Source organism: Macaca thibetana, chromosome 14 (assembly GCF_024542745.1).
Source record: "Macaca thibetana thibetana isolate TM-01 chromosome 14, ASM2454274v1, whole genome shotgun sequence".
NCBI lineage: Eukaryota > Metazoa > Chordata > Mammalia > Primates > Cercopithecidae > Macaca > Macaca thibetana.
In genome coordinates this window covers 119,599,344-119,619,560 of record NC_065591.1, presented here as the reverse complement: position 1 = coordinate 119,619,560, position 20,217 = coordinate 119,599,344, and the positions used below count along the sequence as shown (strand labels likewise).

The 20,217-nt window shown below is 37.7% G+C and overlaps 1 long non-coding RNA gene across 1 annotated transcript in view; it reads right to left on the bottom strand.

The window, feature by feature from the left end:
• LOC126935707 (uncharacterized) overlaps positions 1-2,711 on the bottom strand; it is a 28,588-nt gene extending 25,877 nt beyond the window's left edge. Inside the window, exon 1 of the long non-coding RNA XR_007719283.1 lies at positions 2,535-2,711. This is a non-coding gene — a long non-coding RNA (uncharacterized LOC126935707). The remainder of the gene's footprint in view (positions 1-2,534) is intronic.
• Positions 2,712-20,217: the final 17,506 nt, after the last annotated feature.

Here is a 20,217-nt window from a genome sequence, read left to right as displayed (position 1 = left end):
GCTGGCATTTTATACCCTAATGTTAGATACTCAGTTTTTATTGGGGAGCATGAATTTGGGTTATGAGACAAATAAATAGTTGTTCTTAATGCCTGGAAACAGGTTGAAATGCAGTGTTACAGATCTTACAACATTTTCCTACAGAGGTTAAAAATATTCAGAGATTCCTGGGTTTTAGTCACATGAAGTTTTGTGCTAATGCCTTTTTCTCAATTTTGCACATTAAGCCAAAGAATAAATGAATGACTCTAAATTAATGACTAAAAGGTTTCTAGACATAGTACCTCATTGGATCTTGATGTTAACCCTATGATGCACATTAGGCTGAAAAAACTAAGCTAAAGTAGAGAGTTTTGTGATTTTCCAACATCAGTTAACTAGTGATCAGCAGCGTAGGGTCTTAAATCTGTTTTTTGTCTCTAAATGTCATGTCTTTTGATTAAGATTTTTGGCCATATAGATTATGAAAAAGAAATGTTAAGTTAAACAATGGAACCACTCTATTTCTTATTTATGGTTTGAGAAAGATTGACTCTCCTGGAATTTAATTCTCAATGTCTAAATTTAAGATCAAGATTTCTAATGAAGTTTTATTTTTATATCTGTGGAATGCATGTCTGCCATAAATGTTGAGCAATTTCCACACTGTTGTAAGCAATGAATGTGAAATTCAAGTGCTTCCGTGATTTATGCCAGGTTGTTGGCATTCAAACATGACTCACAACTCCAAGCCAGCAGTTCTAAATCTCAACAGTCCCACCTTTCAGTTGGGGAGTTCCCAGGGTTAATGGTCTTTGGAGCCAGTATGCTCCCTGAGTTTGAAGGTGATTCATTGCTCTGGTACGAAGTTTGAGGACTAGCCAGTTGAGGTGGATTCCATTCAGCACCCAGTTCAACAGAGAACACAAGACTGATTCAAACCCTGGCTCTCCCACCTACATAAACGTTACAAAATCAACAAACATTCACTTTACAATAATTTGATTTGTATTTTTAATTCAGTCACCAGTTATCTACATTGGACAACGTGGAAAAGAAAAGTTGACTTGCTTATTACTGTTGGCCTATGCTGGCAGGAGGGTTAATCTTTGCCCAGAAAGTGTACACCTCACAGCTGAGTCACTCTATCTGTCTAGAACACTCCTCAACACTTATGCTGTTACTTGTCTGAAGAAGTCTGTTTTTCATCCTCTGTTGTGATGAATGCCCGTATTTTTACTCAAACTTGAGCCTTTTTTCAACCAGTAAAAATAAACCTTCTTGTCCTAAATAAAAAAGACCACCTCAAAAGATGGCTCAAAAGGAGTCCTGGAAATCAAGTAGCACTTATGCAGCATGATTTGCTTGTATTACTATAAGTGACAATGACTCAAAATCATATGGATTAAATTTTCTTGCAAATAAATACAGGCTCACTAATATGGAGTTCGGTTTGTATTTTGCCAAAAATCCAGCAACATAATAAGGATTTGTAGCCTTTCTTGAACCAGAAGGATCTGCTGTTCAACAGTAGAAAGTAAAATGGATCACAAATATGAAACGTTCCAATAGATATCAATAAGGCATTCTGAATTCTTTTTAAAAGTTAGGCTAGCTGTTGATTTTGATTATAGTTAAAATTTTGCAAATGCTGTAATTTTTAAATTAACATAAACAAATACTGTTGTGGGTAATTAAAACATTTCTTTTCTCATTAAAAGGCATTGCCAGTAAAGAAACTAGGGACAAATATTTAAGATGAAAAGGGACCAAGAGCAAGTCACTGACAAAGCAAAACAAGAATTGAAAATTTCTTCTTCCAAGTCCCTTACTCAATCTTTCTTTGCCTTCTAACTTCATGCTAGTGATTATTTTAAAGATAACATGATATTAACAGTAACACATATGATGAAAATAGTACTAAATGCAATAATGCAACCTTAACTAAATGTAATTTAACATCCATGCTTAGAAATGGATTACTTAATGATTCAATAGTTGGACTAGTCCAGCTAAAATATATGCAAAATATGGTTCTAAACTGGAGAAATCATGATTTGAAGATAATTGATAAGATCCTGCTTTTTTCAGCCATATCACCAGTTATATGCAAATAACTATAGGTTATAGTGAATAATTCAACTTCATCTGGATAATGCTGAACAAAACTCTAGAGAGGAACTGTAAAAAACAAATGTTTTTATTTTTATAATTTTGACTAGAAGCCAAGTCTTATAGGATTTTGCTTGGAATTATATGCTGTTATTTGCAAGCAAAGAGTTCCCTAGGCTTTTAGATTGGCAGAGCTAGTAAAATACTGTTCATCTGAGGCTATTGAATCTTAGCATTCTAAAAAGTTCCAGTCTATTACTGCTGCTAAACTTAACCTCAGGTGAGCCACACCACTGAGGCATGAGGTTCAGTACTCTTTCCAGTATACGAAGTGAAAGTTCCTTCTGCCTGTGGTTTGACGAACACACTCAGACAGGATCAACCTGAGGAAGGCCAGTCCTTTAGTTTTTCATTGCTTTACCAATTATTATTTTAGTGCTTACTAGGTATGCAGGTACATGTGAGGTCCAAGCAATGTTTTTAGTTCCAGGGAACTCAAAGTCTGGTAGTGGAGAGACATGCTGAAATAAATAATTATGGTCAAATATGAATCTTATAATAGAAGTAGACACAGAGTGCTGTGATCTTTCAGAATTCAGAATGACCAGTTATTTGAGATTGGAGTTGGGGTGAGGCTATATCAATTGTCTAGTGCTGTGTAACAAATCATTCCAAAACAAAGAACCTTCAAACAAAAGGTATTGTTCATGATTTTGTTCTGGGATCTGGGCTCAGCCACACAGTTCTTCTGTTGGCATCTCTTGGGATTACTCATGGTGTTTTGGCTGCAGCCAGCGGATCCAAGAAAGTTTCCTTCACATACTTGGCAGTAACATGGAATTTGCAGCTGAGTGTCTTGGCTCTCCTCCATGTGGCTTTTCCAGCATATTGACCCAGGTTTTTAATATAGGGGCAGCAGCTTTCCAAGAGAGTGAGAACAAAAACTGCAAGGTCTCTTGAGGGAAACTGGGCAGTCACACAGTGCCACTGCTACTGCATTCAACTGGTGAGAACAATTAAATGGGACATTCCAGAATCAAGAATGGGGAAAACTGTCTCTACCTCCTAATGGGAGGAGCTGAAAAGAAGTGGCCATTCTAAATCACAAAGGTTTGTTAGGGAATATGTCAAAGCAAGCACTCTTGAACTGGGTCTTAAAAGATTTGTAGGTGTTTTCTGTGCTTAAACGTGTGTGTGTGTGTGTGTGTGTGTATGTGTGTGTGTGTGTTGGGACAAGGGATATTCCAGGAATGGCAGAGGAAACATTCCAAACTCAGTGATTAGCAGGAACAATGGGTGGTGCAATATTTGTGAAACTGCAAGTAAATGTACATGGATGAATATAGAATGCATCATATCCTCTGGGGTAGGGGTAACCTGAAGAAGAATGATGGTGAAAGGAGTAAGAAAAAAATGGGTCTAGAGAGGCAGACTGGGCAAATATTGTGAAAGAGTTTATGTGAGCGATTCAGTGATTTGGAATTTATCCTGTCGGCACTGGGCAACCAGGAATCATTTACACAAGTTTCAGGACTTTCTGGGAAGTCACTGAATAAATATTTGACAAACAAATAAAACCAAGTTAGTGACAGAATTTAATTTGCCATCCTTGAAAAACATTTGATAAGATTAAGAAGACCTTATAATTCTCCAACTGACCTCTGTGTCTTGTTTAGTCTGGGTCCCTGAACTACCAGTAGTAGACAGATCCTCAATCTCATGGTGGCTTCCAACGTCTTTCAAGTGGCAATCTAACTAGGGAAGGATGGCAACTAGGAAAAGATCTTGAACAGGATACTTGGTTTTACACAACTGGTGTGCTTATTTGGAGTAGGTCTAGAGGTCTGCTCAAGATTAACAGTGGGGGTGCCAAGAAACAACATGTTGACACCATGACTGAGGAGCCCCTGTGGTAATGTAGGTCAACAGTTGAAAGTTAATGTTGATGTTGATAATTGAATAATAGAAACTTTTCCTTAGCTTAAAAAAACTTTCTAAGTAATTATAGACTCAGAGTGTTGTGCAAAAGAGTACCTAGGAACCCGTGCACCATTCACCCAGCTTCTCCCAAGCATGACATCTTATTATAATGATAGTACAACATCAAACAAGGAAATTGACATTGGTACATTGCTGTTAACTGGACTATAGATCTTAGTTTTCAGTACTTTTACATGTATTCATGCAGGTGTGTATGTATGTGGTTCTGTGCAATTTTGTCCCATATACAGATTCATATAATCATTATCACAATCAAAATACAGAATTCTTCTATCACTACAAAATAACTCCTTCATGCTACCCCTTTATGTTTGTACCTCCTGTATTTATTTATTTGTGTTTCTATAAAGGAATGTCTCAGGCTTGGTAATTCAAAGAGAAAAGAGGTTTATTTAGCTCATAGTTCTGCAGGTTGGACAAGAAGCATGGTGCCAGCATCTGCTTCTTGTGAGGGGCTCAGGCTGCTTCCACTCATGGCGGAAGGGCAAGGGGAGCTGGCATGTGCAGATTATATGGCAAGAGAAAAATCAAAAGAGAGGGAGAATGTGCCAGGCTCTTCTTAACACCCAGCTCTTGAGCAAACTCTTTCAGGAAATAAGAGAGAGAACTCACTCATTACTGCAAGGATGGCATCAATCCTTTCAAGACTGATTCATCCCAAAGAACAAACACCTCCAATTAGGCCCTACCTCCAACACTGGGGATCAGATTTCAACATGAGACCTGGTGGGGCCAAGAAAACCATATCTAAACCCTAGTACCCCTATTCCTCTGCGTTTGATTTCATAAATGTGATGGTGTCGGAATGATTGTATTGGAGAAGCATGCCTTAAGACACTAAAATCTGTTTTCTGGGAGCTTTATGGATTACATTTTATGAGTTACACAAAGTTTTGTTTTATTTTCAATCCTGACACCACCTAGCTTAATGTGTGTGGGCAAAGAATTGGATAATTTAAATTGGTTCTAAGTTTAAAGACTTGTTTTGCTTGCATGTTATTCTGTTGCTTAATGAGATTACCCCATGATCCTCTCTGCCCTTCCATCTCCCCTAGTCCACCAAAAAGATCAATCTCAAAATTTACTCTATCTTCCTTTGCAGAGGTCATTGCTTTAGGTATCACTACTCTCTTCTGAAAGCCCAATTAAATACACACATATGACGTGGTTTGGATCTGTGTACCTACCCAAATCTCACACTGAATTATAATACCCAATGTCGGAGGTGGGGTCTGGTGGGAGATGATTGGATCATGGGGGTGGTTTCTCATGAATAGGTTAGCACCATCCTCTTGGTGCTCCTTTCATGGTAGTGAGTGAGTGCTCACGAGATCTGATTGTTTAAAAGTGTATAGCGCCTCCTTCCTCTCTCTCTTGTTCCTCCTCCAGTCATGTAAGTCACCTGCTCAAGCTTTGCCTTCTGCCATGATTGTAAGTTTCTTAAGTTTCTTGAGGCCTCCCCAGAAGCAGAAGCTGCTATGCTTCCCGTACAGCCTGAAGAAGTGTGAGCCAATTAAACCGCTTTTCCATATACATTGCCCAGTCTCAGGTATTTCTTTATAACAGTGTGAGGACAGACTAATAGAATATATATTTATACAATATGTAGTGTATTTGAGATACAATTATCATGACTTTAGAGGTTCTAATCTATTAATTAAAAGCTAGTGGAAATAGAATGATTAAGTGATTAAGGACAGGAGAGAAAGTGATGACAGATACAGTGATGGTAGTGATTAAGGATGATACAGATCAAAGTCTAATTTAGTATCATCCGGACACAAAATAATCCTAGACAAAGTTATTTGATATGGATTTTGGCTATTGTGAAAAATATTTCATTGTGAATTAAAAATATGAAGGGCCTACCTTTCATTATTTTTGTCAGCATCTCTCTTGTCTCTCCATTAATCTGTGGGTTTATTGACTGTTAATGGAAGAATATATCCCAAGAGGAAAGTAGCACACTTTTTTTTTAAAGAGTATCTTAGATAATTGAGACTTGACTATTCCTATTGTACGACAGAATACTATGTGAATTAGGATGCTGTAAGGGAAAGAAGAAACACTTAAATGGTCTAGTATAACATCTTTATTTCACAGTCTACGGAGATAATGTGACTGTGCTGGTTACAAATATTTTAGCCAATTTCAATATACAATTCCTGTTTCAAAACCCTATGAATCAGTTATAGTCTGATTTATACACTCACACAAGATATACTACAACTCTATTTATTTTATTTATTTCCAATCAATTCCTCAAGAAGCCACCAGGAGACTTTTCATTTGAAAATGTTGAAGTTGGCATCTTCTTCAGGACAGAAGTAAATGAGAAGGCTCCTATTGGAATCAGCCCTAGGCCTGGACATTTCACTGGCTGGGGATTAAAACTCACTCACAATGCCATCGTCAGGACACAGATTCTTCCTCGTATGTAAATAATCCTCACTTACCATAAAACTCTCCCCCAAATAACTGTTTTGGCAAAAACTTATTTAATTCAGAGATCAGTAATTAAGAAGAACAAGTACAACATCTATAAAATAGCATTATAAAACAAACAAAATATAGAGAAACTGGTGAATTTATAATGTTCAACAGAAATATGTGGCTATAGATCAAAATCATCTTAAATATTTCTCGTGATTTTTTAAAAAACAAATACTGTAACAAAGCAATTGAATCTATAAAATAAGAATACAAAGTAATGACACAAGAGTCAGATGACTATACACTAGAAAGACGTGAAATGTGAGTATCAAAAATTTTTAAAAAAAATATTTAAAAATGTAAACATAACAGAAATGAGTGTGAAAAAATAAGGCACACAAAGGGAGAAAAGACACTTCCAATAAGACAGAAGACAGGAATGGTAGATGTAAATACAGTAAAATGAAACTAACATAATCTTAGTATGAATGATAAAAAACAACATGTAGAGAAGGCAGAGAAAGCAGATTCAACATACACATAATTGGGAGTCCAAGAAAATGTTCAAATAATCAGCTTCAGGAAAAAGTTCAAAATGAAGTCTAACATATTTTAAAAACTAAACAAAGGTTTAAAAAGCACAGATTTTTTCAGGACTGACAACATTGACACAAGTATCATTAAACTTGATTTGGAAGAGATTTTTTTTTTTCTTTTTGGACATAGCCTTGCTCTGTCACCCAGGCTGGAGTGCAGTGGCATGATCGTGGTTCACTGCAACCTCTGACTCCGGGGTTCAAGTGATTCTCCTACCTCGGCCTCCCCAGTAGCTGAGATTACAGGCACCCACCACCATACCTGGCTAATTTTTGTATTTTTAGTAGAGATGGTGTTTCAACATGTTGATCAGGCTGATCTCGAACTCCTGACCTCAGGTGATCTGCCCGCCTTGGCCTCCCAGAATGCTGGGATTACAAGTGTGAGCCACCGCACCCGGCCTGGAAGAGAAATTTTTTTGTACAACTATATAAAAAGACTTGTGTATTCATATGGGAAAAATAAAGTTAGAACATTACCTCATGAATTATAGCCAAAGTAAATATATAACTGGATTAAATATTTAAATGTAAGATACTAAATTATTAGATGAACCATGGAAATGCATTGTAATATTGTGGTTCCAAAGGCCTTTTTAGGGAATTAAAACTAAAAAGACTAACACATTTAAATACATTTTAAAAATCACTGCATGACAAAAATCACCAAAATAAATAAGTTAATAAAGTTACTAATCAAGTGAAAAAATGAGAGAAACAAATTTTGATCTCCTAACTCAGAGAAAAATAACATCTCTTAATCAAGAAGTAACATAATGGGAAAATGAGAGGCAATTTAAATAGATAAGTCACAGTAGAAAAAAAATACAAATGGATATTCAACCTAACCAAAAATATGAAGTGTTACTTTGAATAAATTAAGTAAAAATTCAAACCTAGGGATTCAATCTTTCATCTATTAGACTAGCAAAAGTTTAATAAGGTGTGAGGAGATAGGACACTATGGCTTATACTTTGTTGGTTAAAGTATAACTTGAAAATTTTAAAAAAACCAAAGCTCAAAGCACAGAACAGTGTGTAGAATGCTATTTGTGTGGAAACAGAATAAGATTTCATATATTTGTATATAATATATATATTATATATAGAATATATGTGTGTGTGTGTGTGTGTAGTTATAATGCATACCGTATCTTTGGAAGCACTAACAAAACTCTAATAATCCAATAGTTTCTTGAGAGTGAAACTGGATGGATTGGAGAAGGGGTTGAATTAAGACCTATTATAGTATGTTCTTTTGAAATACTTTAGTTTTTCTCTCTGTAAATTTATTTCTTATTAAAAATATTATTTCTTATTAAAAATATAAAAAATGTGTTGTATTTATTTAAAAACTTGCACTACTTCCTTCTTCTGTCTCAAGAACCCTAGAGGCTTACTCTTCCCTGAGGTGGAGTCGGGGTTCGTGCCTGTTGGGATGAGGGTAGGTACCTACTTCCAGTGGCAGATGTAGACAGAACGGTCAAGCCAGCTCCGTCCTCTACACTCAATGCATAGTGTATACATTGAAGATATGGCACCTTCCCCAGGGTGCACTTACTGACTCACACATATTGCAGGGCATTCATGGGGCTCAAACTTGTGCTCAGGGTTATAGCTCTCTGTAGCTCACAGTCACCATGCTCAGCCTTTATTCTTCAAGATGAATTTATTGATGTTGAGGCAGGGACTGGAAACGTTTCCAGTATCAGCCACACACTGAAGAAACTTGAAAGCCGCTCAAACACATAGATGTCTAGACCGGGCCTGATGCGAAGACTTGACACCCACCTTTATCAACATAAATTTAATCCCTAAACTTCAATGTTCTGCCTGCCCCTGGGCTTTGGTCACAGCCCCTCAGGTGTGACCTGGTCTATTGTGACGGGTCTGCCTGGACTGTAATGATGAGAAATGATACTATGCTTTCCTGTCCGGAAAACCTCAGCCTCTTTTTGCTAGCTGCTTCATTTTATCCTCTAGATCTAAGCAGTGTGTATGGAGGGGCCAGGGAGGATTTTCCAACTCGCCCAAAATAAGCAAACAACAGGCAAGTAAACAAACCAAAAACTCCAACAATGACAGTAGTCAGATGATTGTTTCTCAACAGTCATCAGATCCACCTTCATTGACAGCTTGTGATGCTGGAGCTGGGTTGTGTCCATGTTTCTACTTCTCCACTGGAGAGTGTTGCAGGAGCGTCTGTTCTCAGCCTTCTCCATGGCCAGCCGTGTGGGGCACGTTCAGGTTGCCAGACCCAGACCAGTGATTCCCTGCCCACAAGCACCAGCCAGCTGCCAACCCAGTAGATTATTTCCTGCTTGTTGTTTTCTACCCACTACCCTTGGCCTGGCAACTGGCATCACCTCTGGCCTGGAACAGCCCAGCAAATGTTCCCCCCATCCAGCAGGCTCTCGTCACACCCTCAACAACATGCTCTGAAACCCAGCCTCAGAGATGGGAGTCCCCTTCCTAGTTTGTTCCTTTCTGGGGGGCTCTACCTCAGCCTTAGAATATTCTCCAGAATTTTTCTTCTTTCTTTCTTTTTCTTTTTTTTTTTTTTTTTTTTTTTTTTTTTTGAGACAGAGTCTTGCTGTGTCGCCCAGGCTGGAGTGCAGTGGCCGGATCTCAGCTCACTGCAAGCTCCGCCTCCCGGGTTCCTTCTTTCTTTCTTAGTAGCTAATCTTCTACTAACAGTTAATACTTTGCTAAAATTCACAGTGCAAATTGCTATAGGATTTCTGTCTTCATCCAAGGTAATATGCAAACTAACTAGGTGGAAGGCCTTTGTGCATTGTTATTCCAGGACACTGAGCATCAATTTGCTTTACATTTACTTAATTCAGTGGGGCCTTCAAGCTTTATTCCAGGTTGTCGTAACTATATGGTGCAAAGAACGTGGTTAGGTACTTGCACTAAAGAAGAAAGAAAGAAAAATACATTATGAGGAATTTAATTACTGTATTATAGGGAATTTAACTATATTAAGTTGCTGAGATCTGGCAATATGTAGGAGCTTGGGGATCGGTGTGTGGTGGGTGAGGGTCAGAATTTTCTGCTGACTCTTACCAGCAGCAGTATGCTGTTTTGTACACAGGACTATCTGCTTTCCATTCATTTAATATGACTACTAGGTAAACTTTATCTCTGCAACTTTTCATATGAATTGAATTAGGAAAGTAACGTGTCACTTTTCAAAACCTCACAACAGTGGTGACGGGTGCCTGAGATGTTTGATTCATCCTGTGAGATTCATCTGTGAGATAAAACACAGAACCGTGGCAGTCCCTCATGGTGCTGTTAGGAGCAAGGCGGAATGAGACCACAGATTTGAAAACAGTTGAAAAACGAGTACTTTACCTGCTGTGCCTAGTGGTTTCTAACATAGCTGGAAAAAAACATAAATGCTTTCTGTTTGTTTCTTCGTTGCATTTTCAAGATGGTCCCTGAATAGAGACTTTAATGAGACATTGAAAGAAATGCCATAATGAACACTGGGGCCTTCCATTTGTCAATCTTCCAAATCTAACGTAACGTTTTCATGAGCTTATTGAGCTATCTTGCACTGATTAGAGCTATATTCTCACAGAAAACCTTGCTATTGATGATCTTAGTTTGGAATCTTGCCCAGCCTTGACACCTATGTTTTTTCTTTTTTAACAAGACCCTTGTCCATGGATCAACCAACCATGGGTTAGAGAGGAGGCTCTGAGACATATTGTACTTTCAGCCAGTGGATAATTAAGATCACATGTCTATCTGTGGGGTGAGCTGTGGGTTTGTTGGCCAAATATATGCCAACCACATGTGAAACAGGATCTCCCTGCCAAACACCAACCACAGGAGGCTGTCGTTAATAATTTCATGAGTAGACAATACGGTGAGATGAGTCCCAGCTCTGCATGCGCTGGGTTTCAGGAGCAGCTCTGGACAATGGGAGCTGTATTAGAAAGTCTCCCCTGCTCATAGATGTTGTCATAAACTGTACGCAATGGATCAACAGCAGCTGTGAGGAGGATTGAGTCCCTCGTCAGCTGTTGACAGGGAGATCTCTGGCTACTTTTCAAGCCTGCGAGCATGACATTGCCCAAAGGCTAAAAGGCAGGTTTTGATCTCACTGAATGTCCCAAGTCCTCCAGTGATTCAGGAGGTGTTGCAGAAATGAGAGTGGCTCAGGCAGGTCTCCTAGGCTTTCCTAAGCATGTCAATCCATCCCAACCTTCCACCCTCATGCACTGTTGTTGCTGTGTTTGGCTGATTCCATTTTGATGGCGTCTCGGCTCACTGCATGCATCCAAGTGTGCAGCAAAATGGCCTAAATTTTATCTACTTCATTTAAAAGAGAATGATATGAGAATGGGTATTGATGGCGAGAGAGCAAAAAAATCACCCTGCAAAATGTCATCATCCCCATTCCATTCAACTCACTTTTAAAAGGTAAGAACATAGAAGTCTACACTGAGAAATTTCCCCAATGTCCATCATGAGTTTCTCTTCAGTGGGATCATTTGAAGCTACGTGATAGAGACCAGATTCTCGGCACAGATCAGCGTATTTCACATAGAGACCAATTCTTCACCAGATTGTGTCTTCCAGTTTCAAGCAAAATTAGTATGGTTTAGTGGAGTTTTCCTAGCAACTTGCCTGTCTGACTACTTCTGTTCTCTTAATGACTAAATAATAGGGCATTCCTTGTTTAAGCTTTGTCATATTATTTTCTGAACACTTATATCAATATCCTGAGCTCCTAGTTGGCACTTAGTAAATGCTCAGCAATGTCTACTGGCCTAGTGAATGTTAATACTGACCCTGAGCAATGTAAGGACCTGCCATTCTGCTCTTCCAACTTTCTGATTGTTTGCAATATCTCTTGAACATAACCTAATAAAATGTAAGGAACAAAGGACTTAATATTGCAAAGTGGTTAAGAGCACAGAGGTTTCAGGATCACACCTGAGCGTGAATCTCTGGTACGGTCTTGACTATACAACCTCTGGTAAGTTATTTAAAATTTAAGTGTCCCCAGTGTCCTTATCTGTAAAATGAGTTTAGTATAACAATAGATCATAGAACTTTGTGAAAATTAGATAACATAAAGTGCCTGACATATAATAAACACTGAGTATATATGAGCTATTAGAGTTGCTAACATTACATCACTCATCTAGTGTAGGATACCATATTCCAGTCATTTTCAGATTGGTATCATGGAAGTCTGCCATGTCATGTTACCCACGATGCCTGGACATGAGAAAAGATGTGGAATACGCTTTCCCCAATGGCATTTACTTATTTATTTATTTATTTATTTATTTATTTATTTATTTCTGAGATGGAGTCTTGCTCTGTTGCCCAGGCAGGTGTGCAGTGGCCCTATCTCGGCTCACTGCAACCTCTGCCTCCTGGGTTCAGGCAATTCTCCTGTCTCAGCCTCCCAAATAGCTGGGACTACAGGCACGTGCCTCCCTGCCTGGCTAACTTTTTTTTTTTTTTGTATTTTTAGTAGAGACGGGGTTTCACCATATTGGTCAGGCTGGTCTCGAACTCCTGACCTCAGGTGATCCACCCCCGCCTTGGCCTCCCCAAGTGTTGAGATTACAGGCGTGAGCCACTGCACCTGCCCCCCAATGGCTTTTATTGGTAAGGACCTTTGAACTCTTTAAGGAAAGCACATTATAACAACTGAGGCATTCCCATCATTTGTGGCACCAGCAATAGCAGCAAAAGTCAAAATAACTAACAGGGTTCCCATCACATTTTAACAACCTTTAGAAGGCAGTATTTCTAGACAGTTGTCACGTCACCAGGTTTTTTTTTTTTTTCTTTTTTTTTTTTTTGCAACAGAGTATGGTAATGTACTTAGCTGTAAGGCTCTTATTTTCAAACAATTTGCATCATATTCATCTGTGTTAGAAAAATGGAAATAAAAAAATTTGAGTCAGCTAAAACTGATTGTCTCCTTTCATTGGCTTATGGGATTCCACTCCACACAAACAACTACAATGCCAGCTGGTATTTCAGCTGGAAACATCTGCAGGACCATAAATCTTTTATTGCATAATTTTTTTCCTGTTAAATTAAGTCCCCTCTGTTAGTAATTTTACTCATTGAAAAAAAAATGTGCTATGGAGAGTGACAGTCATGAACATAGATGGAACAGAATATTAAATTACAGAATAAAATATTGAAATAAGACAATTATTGGATAATTAGGGCAAAAACTAAATGTATTTGTAACTTTCAGGTAATCAGAGCTAAAAAAGCATAATACAATCAAATCAGTTTTTAACATGTAGATACTACTTCTTATTTTTGTTATAGTTTCCAATAAAATCTCCCAGTAGCACAAATTATCGGTAGTAAAATCATTGATTAGTGATAGTAGATAGATAACTCATAATTTTCATCTGACAGCTATTTGACACAACCATGCAGGAATATAATTTTATCATAAGAATATAGAATTATTTGATATATTAATAGTAATTTAACATGATAGTCATATAATAATATAATAGGATTGATTTATCACAATACACTTATGGATTATAATACATAATGCCAAATGACTTTATGGTAGTAAGGCATCCATTTCACTGACGACTCTCACTCTCCATCTAATTTACGTCTTAGAACAAAAAGAATGCTGATCATCCTTGGGTAGAGTAATTGATTAAGTATTGATTGAGTTTCACTGAAGGCTAACTTATTTTTTAAGGCCCCTAAATATGATGGTACTATAGGGAGTACTATTGAAGTGACCTACTGTCCAACAATCAAGAATAAGCATAATTACTGAACCCCCTCCCTCCAATAGCTTTATGATTTTGGAGAAGAGAGAAGATGAAGTAGGGAAATATCTCTAGAACAGCATTTATTAAAAGTGAGCTTTAGAGATCATTTGCATCTGGATTATCCATAGGGTGTTTGATAAACTCACAGAATCTCAGACTGAGATGTAGACTCCATCTTTGGGCATGGCTTGGATCTGTACCTTTCACAAGCTACTTAGGAGACTCTTTGGTACATTAATGTTTGAGAATTCCTGACCTAGAAAGTCATGAAATTGGGGAAAACAGGTTTATCAGGCCTGTAATTCGTTAATCCTGTGAAATGCTTCCTGGAACCACTAGCATTGGTTAGTAAACACAAACACCTTGGGGTTGCCAGTATCTAACTGAAGATCTAATAGGAAGGTTAAGAATGGTACCATTGCTATTAGCACTATCACACCCTCTACCAGTCCCATTTGGTACATGCTGTCCAGAAAACTCAAATCCCGAGGAAAGCAGCCATTATTACATTTAATCTCACTTCTTAAAATCACTGGGCAAAGTAATTTGGGATTATACTCTGGAGCGCAAAGCTCTTTATTTGGTTCTTATGTTTTTGAAGTCCAATATTCAGATAGATTCCTTTTTCCACCCTCTCCCTATAAAGAATTCAAATCCTAAAGAAATGTGGAACATATTTCTTCCCAGCCTAATGAAAAACAGAATATTTTACAAATTGTGAATCCACATGTGGGAACTCAGGAGTTTATATACCGATGTGTGTGAATGTATGATTGTGCAAAGAATTAGACTCCGTCGCAAACACCATCTCAATAGTTCTGCTCACCAAGATCCCTAAAGCCTTACTTAACATTGCATTTTTAATTTACATTACCATTAAAACCTTTTATTGTGTTATTTAATTCAAGAAGGTAGCTGAATCCATCAAAGTTTCTCATAGATTGACACATGTTCTGGCAATCCATGGAATTGTCCTTCATGAAGGTTTTCGTTACCTTGTGTTTCTATTATTATCTGCAGACATCTTTCTGTAGTCTGTGATACATTAGGAGTTCAAAAAGAGAAGGTGACTGCAAATGTGCTTTACAGTTTGACCAGATGTGTAGCCAGTGTCATGAAATACATCCAATTATACTATAAATAGAGGGCAGAGGCTTACTATTTACCACTTGGTGATTAATAAAATGTGCAGAATGCTGAGACATATCTCACTCCCTATTACTCAATTACTATAACCACTCTTCTTCCAGAAAAAGACAAGTCTTGCAGATGTTAGAGAATGGATTTCATAGTGGAAGTCTCTTTAAAATAGCCTGAGAAAATGGAGCTTAGATTGCAAACCAGAAGAGGCTGGATTTTTCTTCTTTTTTTCCAAAAGTAATAAAACTGCAGACAATAAAGATATTCAAATAAATAAAACAAATCTCTGATTTCATTAAAAATTCTCTAAATCTGAAGGTAGAAAGCTGCACATATATTGTGAAAAATTTGCTCTTGCAATTGGGCTACTGTATTTCCTATCAAATTTACAGCAAAAAATATATTAATCTGTAGTTGTTAAGAAAATTATCTGTCTCATGTGAAAAGTTTTCTACCTTCTTTCTCCCTGTGGTTTCAGGTTTAGACAGTAAGGACATTTCTCTATTTCAATTTCTTGTAGGCTCACATCCAGTAGAATGTGAATCATGTCTCGTATCATGTGGGGAAGCTACTAAGTTAATTAAAGTAGCTAAGAAATAGGAGAGGGCAAGAAAAAGAATATATATATATATATATTATTTTATAAACAATATATTTCTTTTAAATATATAAATATATAAATGTAAATATATATATTTATCTGATGCATACTAGAAATTAAAAATCCAGAGAAATATATAAGTTGCATTTTTGGGTGGCTGAATGAATGTATACACTTTGTTGATGAAGTGCTTTCCACCGTAAACTTTAAGCCAGGCACTAACCATTTGCCTGCTCCCACACTGAGACCCAGGGCAGGCATGTAAACAGAAGTGCAAATTTCCCAGAACAAAATTCCTGCTGAGGATGCGGAGATTATTTATCTAAATTCAAAATAAGTCCACAGTCTATGTTTCTCTAACAGCCTGGGCAGACATTCTCCCATTCTCTGCTCTCCCACCACCTCAGTTTTTTTTTTTTTTCCTGATAGAATTAAATATTGTCATTTTCTGAACATGATGATTGATGCTTGGGTATTTCTTTCCTGTGGCTGGCCTTGGCTGTACTGATCTCTCATTTCCCCAGCTGTTTCCTATGTAACTGTTACATAAGATTACTTTTGCCTCTGCTCACTCCTTTACGGGGGAACCGTTGTGGTTCAGTTGCTTCCAAATGCATTTCAGGGCAAGGCAGTATAATAGAAGCAGGAAGAGATGGCTTTTTGAATTGGTATACAGCAAAGCCAAGTGGAAAGTAAAGAAATTACATAATAGATTTGAAATATGTTGAGCAATATTTTGGAAAATTCTGAACTGGGGAAGACTTTTTGCTTATCTTCATTGGATTTCTACCATCATTGACTTCAAGTGTTGTTTAAGACATCTCTGATATTTAAAGATGATATATCTGAGTGCGAAGACTACTGTGATAAATTCATTGATTTACAGCCACTTTCTGTTAGCTATTTAATTATATCTTCCCACTTCTTTTGTGTGTTTCTTTATCATATAGGACATTTCCAAGCACTTGGATATAGTCACTTGTGGCTGAAACTCTAAGACCTGACATGCTTTAAGAGTTGATGATGGATGAGGGAAAAGATATTTGTTCAACCCTTCATATGCTTCTGGAAATAAACAACAAAATAGATGGACAAGAAGAGAAGAGACAGAGAGAAGAAGAAGAAAAGAAGAGGAAGGAAGGCAGGAAGGCAGGAAGGCAGGAAGGCAGGAAGGCAGGAAGGAAGGAAGGAAGGAGGAAGGAAGGAAGGAAGGAAGGAAGGAAGGAAGGGAGTGGGGAGAGGAAGAAAGGAACTGTGTCAATATGCTTATGGTGAAAGTTTCCAGAAATAACCACCATATGTGGCTACATGAACCACCCCTGGGACTATTGCCATTTGGTTAAAAAATGAATATGTTACTTGAGTAAGGAACACAGTCTCAAGTTCTGATTCAATAAATTGGCATTAGGGTGAAAAATACCCATTAACTTACGTTGCTGCCTTCTCGTTAAAAACAAAACAAAACAAAACAAATGATCCCATAGTATTGACCTCTGGGACTCAGTATAAACAGATTTCAAAATATCTTAGGCTTGAAGGCTCCCACCATTTCCCTCAGAGACTATTTCATCATCCAACTGATCTAAAACATAAGGAAGTTTTTCCCAGTTATTATTCCCCAAGTTCCTTTTTTACTAAATGTCATCCTATTATTTACACTATTCCATTGTGCTTTATTTTTATACCTTGTATTTTATAGCCACCAAGGACTGGATGATGGCTGGTCATCTAACCCTCTTTATGCAACCTGTTGCCAAGAGAACACAAAAGAGTTATTAAGTTGTGCATTTTGGAGGTTTGTAAACCCTACTCATAAATCAAGAATCCTTCAGGACAGGGATATGATAAAAGGAAAAACTGCCTTTTATATTCACTTTTCTTTTTTAGTTTCAAACCCTTCTACCAACTGAGGTGTCTGCCAATGTTCTGATAGATAGAAACCCTAGGGTGTGAATGAAAGAGCCATAGCCTGTCAGGGTAGGAAGGAACCCTCCCTAAACATGATCTAGACCAATCCCTTCATTGCTAGGAGCTTCTCACATATTCCTGTCAAGTCATCATTCATACTTCACTAACAAGGGATACGAATGGAGAAAGATAACTCCATAAAATAAGCAAATTTCCAGATACAAAGGCACAGTTCTCATCTTCTATGCGATGGAGCCACATCCCCTGGCTTAAAGGAACAACAGAAACCACAAAACTCAGATTCCATGCGTGCCCTTTCACAGATGAGGAGTTCTAGAAATTAAATGTCAACCTCATTTAACTCTCAAATCCTCATAAGGTAGATTTATCTCCATTTCAAAATGAGAAAATAGGATTAGAGAGTGAATTAACGTGCCCATGTTCTCACAGGCTTTAACTGTTGGAGTCACAGTTTGTGATTAGTAAGGAGCTCCATGACACGTTTCACGGGATCACAACTTGAAGATTACACCTCAGGTTGCAGAACAAATGCCTAATTATCCATCAGACCAGCCACAGAGATAGTCGTATTTGTTTCTGTGATGAACAGCTAATTCTTACTTCAATATTTACTGAAGACCTACTATGTGCTTGGCAATTTTTGATTACTGGAGGTACAGTTGTAAATGAGAAGATAAGCATTCTGTTCTCACGGAACTCACTCTAAATAAAATGAATATATAGGATGCATAGTTTATCGGACAGTTACAAGTACTGTACAGAAAAAATAGAGTGAGAAAGGGAGGTGGAAAAATAACTAAAGAAATAAACAAATATATGTTTATCAAGCCATTTTATGTGTGGAGGAGAAAAATGGAGGAAAGAAGAGATCTAGGTGGGGCTGGAGTGGTGATGGAAGCCTTCTCTCTGGAGATAGTGTTTAGACCAAGACTTAGAGAAGATAAAGGAGAAGGCAAATATCTGTGGGATGAGCCTTGAAGGCTGAGGAAAAACCGAGTGCAAAGCCTCTGAGGTGGGGAATGTCCAGCCTGTCCAAGGAAACCCAAGAATTTGTCCCTCTGAGCGAAGTGAACTATGGAGGCTGCAGTGGAGAGTGTATCAGAAAGGACTGTGTTTATCCTGTTGCTCTTTGTAGGCTCTGGTAAGAACGCTGATTTTAATTCCGTGCGAGATGAAAAGGCATTGGTTAGTTTTGAGTAGAATGACATTATCTGGCTTACATTTTGAAAGGATCAGTCTGGCTGCCGTTTTGAAAATGACCTGCAGGAGGTCAGGGGTCAAAGAAGGCCAATTAATATTTAATTGCTAATTATTATTTCAACAATAACAATAGACATTTATTGGATAGTTTGATATTTACTTTATACCCATTATCTCATTAATTTTCACAGTCTGAGGGGTGGCTATCGTCCTTATCTCCTTTGTGTAATTTCTAGTTGAAGTTTCATGGGATTTTTGTGACAGTTGATTCAACACACATGAGAGTGTGTGTGTGTGTGTGTGTGTGTGTGTGATATTTGACTTGAATATATTTAGTTTTGAAATAATTTTTAATTAACAGTATCAATGTATTCGAGATTGTCATGCCAATTCATATAGTATTTGGAGATGCTTAGAACAACAGTGATTGTCAACCCTGGGTATACGTAAAAATCACTAAGGGCTTTTAAATTGTCTTGTCTCAGAGATTCCGACTTAAGGAGCTGCTGGTGGCCCAGGCATCTGTGCTTTTGAAAGCTTTTTAATGTCCATTCAGAATGGAAAAACACCTTTAAGCGGACCTCCAATACCTGAAAGGACAAAGCATCAAAAATATCCCCAAATAGTCTGATTTTGAATGACATTATTTTCAAGAAGTAAATGCATTGCAGTCAAATTTGTGGACTACCTCTCACATGTTCATCAGGGCATACTGTGTGTATTTTGCAGGTGAGCTTTCTTCTGCCTTCTTCTTTTGCCTCCATTTCTTTACCCTCTTCAAGTAAAATTGTGTCTGTTCTTATAAAGTCCATAATTTTTAAAATACATTAAAAATATAGTACCTGAACACTCAGCAGATAATTCTTAATACATATTTACCTAGCTGCATGAACTAACTCAAATTTTTATGAAAGAGAAGGAAATTAAACAATAATTCCACAAATCATCAGGTTTCTATGGAGAAATGTACAGAACTTTCAGACTAGAAAATATGGCACTTAAAACCGGGGGTGTAAGGGGAGGGAAGGGATGGTTATGGGAGGAGGATTTTCTACTTTCCCACAGGTTTTCTTTCAGCCCAGGCTATTTATATAACGATATTGCAGATAGCTACTTCTTGTCAAAACTGGGGCTCAGGCAACAGCTCAGTGAGGCTGGGGAAGGTCAAGACCACAAAGCCACAAAGAAATAGCCTTAGGGACAAGAGAACTTGTGAGGCTTGTGCAGGGGATCAGAGTCAGGGCAAGGATTTCTAGAAATGGGCTAGGATTCTTCAATAAAGGCCCACTGCTGTAGCAAATCATGCCAACATTTCAGAAGCTTAATGGAGCAAGATCTACTTCTTGTTCATATGTGTGTGCAACCTCAGTCCATAATGGTGGAGAAGTGATACTTTGTCCATTGTATCACATTTGTTGAAGTGGGGACTCAG